Here is a 9,242-nt window from a genome sequence, read left to right as displayed (position 1 = left end):
CAGCTCTACCTCTCTTTTAAATCAGAACCAGTGAAGGCGGTGAAGGTCCTGTGTGAGTGTCTGGAGGCGGTTGGAGGATGGATGGCGGCTAACAGATTGAGGTTGAATCCTGACAAGACAGAAGTACTGTTTTTGGGGGACAGGAGGCGGGCAGGTGTGGAGGATTCCCTGGTCCTGAATGGGGTAACTGTGCCCCTGAAGGACCAGGTACGCAGCCTGGGAGTCATTTTGGACTCACAGCTGTCCATGGAGGCACAGGTCAAATCTGTGTCCAGGGCAGCTGTTTACCAGCTCCATCTGGTACGTAGGCTGAGACCCTATCTGCCTGCGGACTGTCTCGCCAGAGTGGTGCATGCTCTGGTTATCTCCCGCTTGGACTACTGCAATGCGCTCTACGTGGGGCTACCTTTGAAGGTGACGCGGAAACTACAACTAATCCAGAATGCGGCAGCTAGACTGGTGACTGGGAGCGGCCGCCGAGACCATATAACACCGGTCTTGAAAGACCTGCATTGGCTCCCAGTACGTTTCCGAGCACAATTCAAAGTGTTGGTGCTGACCTTTAAAGCCCTAAACGGCCTCGGTCCAGTATACCTGAAGGAGCGTCTCCACCCCCATCAGTCTGCCCGGACGCTGAGGTCCAGCGCCGAGGGCCTTCTGGCGGTTCCCTCACTGCGAGAAGCAAAGCTACAGGGAACCAGGCAGAGGGCCTTCTCGGTAGTGGCGCCCGCCCTGTGGAACGCCCTTCCAGCAGATGTCAAAGCGATAAACAACTATCTGACATTCAGGAGACATCTTAAGGCAGCCCTGTTCAGGGAAGTTTTTAACGTGTGACATTTTACTGTATTTTTGGTTTTTATGGAAGCCGCCCAGAGTGGCTGGGGAGGCCCAGCCAGATGGGCGGGGTATAAATAATAAATTATTATTATTATTATTATTATTATTCTCTCTCCACACACCTTGTTCCTGATGTAAATATTCCCTGAGGCCTTCTTCCCTGACTTGTGACTAGTGAAAATGGGGATGGAACTGTATTTTGTACAAACTCCTGGCATCAGTGCCGGGAGGCAAAGGGCTGGTTTGCCCCCTCGACTCTGTCCCAGGTTGCAGCCCATTCACCTTCTCCAATGCAATGGAAACCATCCGGAACAAACTCTGCATCTTTCTGCAGAGCTTTCCCCCCTTCAACTACAAAGCCTCACCTTGCGTTCTATTTCCTTGGACATAAAAGAGTGTAGCAAAGTGAAGGAGCTGGGAGCTGCCGTATTTATAAAAGCAATAAAAGGGACATTTTACTCCTTGCTGAGGTCTAGAGATGAACGAATGATTCTGCTGAAGCCAGTGAATTGTACAGAAAGAGTAGAAAAGGGATCAGAGGAGGAAATTTTTCTTCGGTGTCACTTTGTTCAGCAGATACTAGAACATTCTCTTTTTTAAAATTATATTCGGTTTGGAAAACGAACATAGAACTATTATATGCAAAGGAACAGGAACCTAAAATAATGAATATTTTGTGTGGGGAAACCAGCCTCATATAAACAAAATGCTTAAATCTAATTACGTAATTAATGAAGAGGTTAATACCATAGATCAGGCACCCCCAAACTCAGCCCTCCAGTTGTTTTGGGACTACAACTCCCATCATCCCTAGCTAGCAGGACCAGTGGTCAAGGATGATGGGAATTGTAGTCCCAAAACAGCTGGAGGGCCGAGTTTGGGGATGCCTGCCATAGAGTATGATGTTCTGCCAGGCTGAGCTTTGTCCACTTTACCTCACCTTGGGAGTCCTATTGTTCTTTCCCAGACCACCTGAGCTCAAGGTGTGAAGAGGCTTGAGCTGATTGCTCCAGCTCAGACCGCAAGCCATCCTGTACCAAAGTTTTACTGTCTGTGCAACTTTTTGTGAATGCTGTATGGAAAAGTGCATGAATCTGACCTTTGAAGAGTTTGTAAGTAAACCATTTTTAGCTTACTAAATGTGTGGTCATTTTCTATGCTGGGGAAGAGGGAAACTTTGGAAGGAACTTGGAAGAGCATATTTTAAAGGTCTTTTTCCATGCTATGCTTTGCTGCATATTTTGTGACTTTAAATCTCTACTGGGGTTCTCTCATCAAAGAGTACTTGCTCCAAACTTGGACCTTGGCATCTAGGAATGCTCTTTTTTTTTCTTGAACCAACGTATTGCTCATTGTATTCATTCACACTTTTTTTGGGGTGAACATGTGGCATTACATGAAAATCAGGCTAATTTCCTCCTCAGTCTTCTTTCAGTCATGTAGCAGGTGTGTTAACCCAAGGTACATGAACCCAAAGCTATTTGTCCATGTCACAGCCATGGACCAACTGCACCAGCTCATTGTGCTCATTGTGCCTCTTGCAAATTGAGTTTGTCAGTGCTCAGCCACAGAGACAGACAAAATGCTACATGATGCTTTTGCCTCTCCGGGGAGAAGCACACTAGCAAGCCACCTCATAATGGGATCAAGAAACAAAGGAGCGTGAATGAAGAGCTAATTGCATTCATAAAGACATTAACAAAGGAAAGGAAGGCGCTTCTGGCCTCCCTCTCGCTAGATTTATATGAATAAGCAAAACTATATTAAGAATCGTTGAAGGTTAAACATTGTCAGGGCAGCTTTGTGGCCATCCTTTGCATGGACCCTGAGAGACAAAAGGTTTCTCCTTCTGGGATTCTAGCTTCGTATTATTTACTCTTCAGAAGAATGAGGACAAAGGAGGTCAGGTTTATGGTTTAGATGTGTAGACTCACCAGGATTGTTAACCGGTAAAAGTGGCAGTTTGGTACACAGAGTCCGAGGCACACAAACCTTTTTAGGTATGGCATATGAAGTCTGCTTCACAGTAGCAGCCAGTAAGCTAAGACACACATCTAGTAGAAAATGCAGGATTGCGGCTCTTCCACCTTTACATACCTCAACAGAAAAAATAAAAAAATTCCTTCCAGTAGCACCTTAAAGACCGACTAAGTTAGTTCTTGGTATGAGCTTTCGTGTGCATGCACACTTCTTCAGATACACGTGCATGCACACGAAAGCTCATACCAAGAACTAACTTAGTTGGTCTTTAAGGTGCTACTGGAAGGAAATTTTTTATTTTGACTATGGCAGACCAACATGGCTACCTATCTGTAACTGATACCTCAACAGATGAGCAAAGGGATCATGGGCAATGCGTTGAGGAGATAGAAGCAGAGGAAGGGGGGAAAGGGCCATTTTCTGCTGAGGAGAGGACTGAATTGCTGAAAAAATTAATCTATTAGTTGGTTGATTCAGTTACAGCAGAAGAGTTAATCTACTCAGTAAACTCAAATACATTTGATAATTCAGCTGCTCTCATTTCACCTTCCAAGCTTACATCCCTGCGTTTCAGCCGTCCTCCTTTCACCCCATCAGGAGAATGAGATAGGCAATTTATTTGAAGGAAGCAAACAGGCGCTGCTGTCAATGTCATCGTATTGAGCCTGAACGTGGCAAGTTTGGGAAGGCCCCGCTCGAGCGTTGATTCTCATTGAATAAAATGTGCGTCTTCCATGTCACGAGCTGACGGAGAGAAGCCCCCAGTCAGGAGGGAAAGAGAGCAGGTGCTGCTAAACCCATTTCCATTTTCCAGTCTTGCAACCTTAGGAACCTCTTTAATTCCAGTCATGTGTCATTGGCAGCAAATAGCAGCTTTGTGGGGGGATTTTCCACAGGAAAATGGCACGGGGAGAAAGAGAGCCACACGTTCCCTTTTCTCTCCAGGCCTGTTATGAACGGACACCCTCCACACACACACACTATAAATATATATATATATATATATATATATATATATATATATATATATATATATATATATATGCAGGTTTTGGTGTCTTCGGGCGTCTTCCCGTGTAAGAGTTGGGGTGTCTAGGCGACGTTTCGACGAGGTCTCACTCGTCATCTTCAGGCTGGTGCTTTCGGCTTCTTGTTACTAGAACAGAGCAGGTAACAAGAAGCCGAAAGCACCAGCCTGAAGATGACGAGTGAGACCTCGTCGAAACGTCGCCTAGACACCCCAACTCTTACACGGGAAGACACCCGAAGACACCAAAACCTGCATTCCTGTACCCGTGAAAATCTACGAAAGCAAATATATATATATATATATATATATATATATATATATATATATATATAATGTGTGTGTGTGTGTGTGTGTGTGTGTGTGTGTGTGTGTGTGTGTGTGTGTGTGTGTGTGTGTGTGACAGGGATTCAAAGATGCATTTGAAGCAATGTCTAATTTGGTCTTCACTTGAAATCATTTCTACATATATTGAGGTTTCTGGTTTTTTTAATGTGCCGAAATATATTTAAGAGCTTTCATGCTCTCTGCCTTGGTAGAATGAAGTGAGCAGTTTGAGTACGTATACATGGAACTGCACCCCCACCTAAGATAAGTCTGTATCATAGTTCTCAATAAACTGCAGCATAGATATATATAGGATGTAACATCACTGAAGCAGTCAAATACAACATTCCCTGTTTGCCCAGAGTGGACACACAGGGGAATGTTGCTCCAGCCAGGAGGACTTCCTGTCACACCTGGTCTGGAGCATCCTCCCCCTGCATGTGACCAGGTAGATGGGCGTGACCCTGCCAACCCTATAAAGGGGCTGGTCATGCAGCCATCTTCTTCTTACTCTTGATTTTCTTGATAGTCGCTTGATGCTCTTCTGCTGCTCTCTTGATGCCTTCTCTACATTTTGCCTTTTGCTGTCTGCTGGCTCTCAGCCAGCAGCACATGGGCTCGTCCCTCACAGAGGATGAACCCACACTTTTCTCTGTAACAACAAGATAAAGCCTGCCTTCAGGACCATACTGTGAACTGAATGTAAGTAAAGTTTACCATTACTTTTAAAAGAAAACTGTTTTTAAGAGGGAACTAAAGGGGATTTACCAGGAACAATCCAATCTGGACAAGCCAGACTGAATGGCTTAACTCAAATGATTCTCACGACTCCATCAACTAGCTTCCTGCAATGTACAAGGAAATCTGCTCTGCTATGTGACTCACTAGCCTGAGTGAGGAAGGATAATATTTAATCAATATATCCTCTCCTACTATCTTCAACCTTCCCACAATATGGACTGTGGCTAATGTCATGTGTAAACAGCTTCTAACACCAGCAGTAGGAAGCACACTGCTGTCAGAGTAACTCCTAATGTGTGTGCAGCCTAAGCCTTTGTTACCCACTGATCTGGCTTGTTTATTGTATAATTGTCTCTAGAAATGGGCAACAAGGCCTGCTGCCAGGTTCAGCCCAGTGTCCTGTAAGGTTGGTGCTCAAGTCTTCTCAGATCTGCGTCTTTTCTGTCCCACAGTTGGTAGCCTGCTATCAAGGTGAGTGTGCAATTTCCACGACCTCCATGGACCTTGAGTACTCCAAAGAGCTTCTCCGTCTGTCACCTGTCACCCTCTTCCCTTTCAAGGTCACCTTCCATTCAACAAGGAGATCCCTTCTGCTGGCATCCATTGTTCTCGGGAGACAATGGAGGAGTGTGCCTTTGGGGGCGAAGCCAAACCGTTGGAGAGTACCCTCCACAAACAGAAAGACTAATTTTGCTTTTGCAGCCACGTCTTCTGGCTGGGCTCCTCTCTTCTTGTTAAGAGCTCAGGTGGTTCTGGGCTCCAGCAGCATCTCTCTGCCAATCTCCATAACGAACACCTGCTTGGCACAGAGTGCTGTTCTTCACTTAGCCCACCAGCTGGCCTGTTCCAGGCCCAAGCCTTTATAGGAGGCCAAGAGCATCTTTGCACTCACTCCGCAGAGTCTGATGGGCACTAGGCTACTGGGAGAACCTTTCCGTGCTAACTTTCCATCTGTCCTGCCTTTCCATGTCCAAAACCCCAGGTCACAGCTTGCCTGGTGGATTTGGGATTTAGCGTCTCTCTTCTCAGCCCCATGCATCTGCTTTCACTGCACTATGCCAGGTTGTTAATGTTTTGAGAAGACGGATCGGTTTGTAATTAAACTCCTTGCAAAGAAAACAAGAATACTCCTGCTGACACAAGACAGGCTCCCAGTCACCTACCCACATGCACACAAAACAAAATGCCACACAATTTTGCACAGAATTATTAATATCAGGGACTACAGAACTCAAGCCAATAGTCTTGTGGTCCCAAGCTTGGCAAACTACCTGGGACTGCGCATGCTGAAGCCTTCAGCTGCATATGTGCATAGGGTTGCACAACACCAGCTGCTGAGAGATGACCTGGTGGTATGAGACCAGGCCTGGTATGACTAATAGGAGCCTGGCCTTCTCAGTCAGCAGGCAGAAGAGCAGTCCCTCCTCTTGCAGAAGACAGGACCAGCAGGGAATATCTCAGTACTACATCCCTCTGATGATGGGAACTTGTTTTATTCATACCTAATGAAACTCAAGATTACAAGTGTCATACGAAATGGAGCAAGAATGTTGGCACTATTGTGAGCAAAAGGGAGGCAGGTCCATCCTTCTTTGAATGGGCTGTGCCCAGTGACATAGCATGGAGGGGTCCAAAGGGGCAGTTGTCCCGGGCGCAAAATTGTTAAGGGCGCAAAATTTCAGCACCAGGTGCTGCTACAATACAATTGGGAGCTTCCATCGCTGGGCTCTGTAGAAAACAGCTTCTCCATCTGAACCAGGAAGTGACCTCTCCAGACAACGGAACAACTCTTTTTTCCCTTATCTCTGTGGCTGCCATCTCCTGGGTGACATGGATGCCATTAGGAAGTTGAATGCGCATGCGTACTCTGTCCGTTTCCCTCCATGCGGTCCCGGGCACTGGCAACCCACGTTACGCCACTGGCTGTGCCTGCCTTGATTCGGTTCACAAACCCTCTCTTACCACTTGCTACTGAGAAGGTGCTGCCCATATCACTCTGCAGGCCCCCAAGACAAGTCACCTTCCCACGTGTGGATGGCAGTCCTCGGGTATTTTAAGGGCTGTCACGTGCAGAAGATTGAGTTGACTTGTTCTGTGTTGGTCCCAGGAACAAGGCTAGAACCAATAGCAGGAATGCCAGGGAATCAGATTTCATCTAAGTATTAGGAGAAACTTCCTAACAGTAAGAGCTCTCTGATAGTGGAGCAGGATGTCTCAGGAAGTAGTGGGCTCTTAAAACAGAGGCTGGGCAATCATTTCTTAGGGATGCTGCTGTTGCAGATATTGCACTGAGAAGAGATTGGAAGTAATCTTATTTGTCGACTCACAAGTCCCACGGAGGTCAATGGGGCTTACTCCCAGGTAAGCGCGGGTAAGATTGCAGCCTTAATATTCATAATTTCACAACACTAAAACAATAATTTGTTTATTTGTATGTCACCTTTGCACATGCCTCAAGTCAAGGCAATGTACAGAATGCAATTAAAACAAAAAAGGATACTCTAGTTCGTTCTTTCCCAGAAAAGCAGTCTTTAATATATTTAACATATTTAATATATTTAATTAATATATTTAATATATCTTTAATATATTGCTAAGGGGGCATGAATTCAGTTCAAGATATAATATGTGCACTCTTTAACATTCAGGAACATTCAGGAACATTCAGACATCATTTTAAATAACTGTTCTAAGTAATATGATGAAATTAAAAAATGAATGTTTAAAACTCTGATTTTAATTCCCGCCCCACTGAATGTATTAAATATTTATTCATTCTGCAATGAACACCAGCAAAGCTACATTAATCATTTCGCAGATATCCTATATCAGAAAAAATTATTGGAAGTGATAGTGGGTGGGTATTTAAGCAAGCAAGTGAGAAGAACGGAGCTGTGAGCCTGGTTACACCTTGGGCAAAGTTCCTTCACTTCCTTGTTCCTCTGTTGTATTTTCCCCTAGCAGTCCCCATGTATAGCTGACTTTATGAGGTGTGTCCTTCTTTCCAAATGCAATATAAGAACCCAACCCCCCCAAATAGCAAAAGTTATTTTGGAAAGGGTCTTTAAAGGCCAAATTATAATTACTCCAATTAAAGCAATTTCCTTTGACTAAACTAATATTCCTGTTTCTGCCTTACTGTCCCCAAAGAGTTCTGTAACTGTTGTTCGACTTTGTTTACAGATAATTGGAAAGCAAAACTCGCTTAATTTGGGACAGCAATTAGAACGCCAAAGCAGTGAACAACCGAGGAATGCTTCTTTCTGCTATTCATGTCATGTGAGAAACATATACGAGTGGCCTAGTGACATTCTTGCCAAGTACTAGCAAAAAATGGAGCTGGAGAGACGTCCATTATTCTTCTCTTCCAAAGACTTTCTGTTCTCATGTAATGGCTTCCGAAAGATTCTCTTACTCCATATTAATTATGTTAAACTTCAGAAATTGAATTGGAGAGAGGGTGTCTTTTTCAGAATGTTGCTTTGTGTGACATGCCTGAAAATTGCATCGTCAGTGGCTCCCAGCTGGTTGCCCAGGAAATAATAAAGGCAAGGAAAAGTTTATTGCAGTCCTTTTTTATTTCAAACATTACAGAGAGAGGCTCTAGAACCCAGCCTCTTGGATAATGGCGCCGTCCCGAGTGAATCTCCACCCCTCTTTTCTCCCTCTCCCTCCTCCCTGGAAGGGTCCGGTTGGGGAGGCGTCTCCCCCACTCCCCCTGTACCCAGCCCAGAGATCAGCCCCCTCTCCAGGGTCGTCCTCCTCTGGCCAGTCCCTGACATATCCAGGCTTGGAAGCAGAAGACTCCTTGGGCGCTGGACCAGTCAGGCTACGCTCCCCACCCCACCCAGTCTTAAGCTGAGTTCTTCACATTTTCACATCAGCTTGCAATGTGGTTTCAAATTAAAAAAAAAAAAAACTCATGAAAATTCACAAGCATTTTAGTACAACTTTGTCCTAATAAACACACATTTATGTATGCAATTTTGCTCAATATACACTTTCTTTTGCAAAGTGATTCTTGCTGATATAATGTATTCTGTATGTGATTTTTGATGGTCCAGTTTTGTACGCGTTAGCCAGTTGGGGAATTGCACTGCAAAATTCAAAGAGTGAATCTGAAAGGGTGGCTGTGTTTTGGTTTGCATATTGTTTTGTAAAGTATGGATTAGGTAAGTTTGCCTTTAAGTGTGAATTGAACGTATCCCTCATCCATAGCTGGCCAGCTAGTGCAACCAGCATCCGTACTGGTGTTGAAGGGAAGAGCTACCACACAATTGCCCAGGGAAATGTGGTAACATAACAGTACCTCCTTTTATGTGGATAAAAT

Source organism: Podarcis bocagei, assembly GCF_964188305.1.
Source record: "Podarcis bocagei genome assembly, chromosome: 17".
Lineage (NCBI taxonomy): Eukaryota > Metazoa > Chordata > Lepidosauria > Squamata > Lacertidae > Podarcis > Podarcis bocagei.
This window is presented reverse-complemented; position numbering follows the sequence as displayed.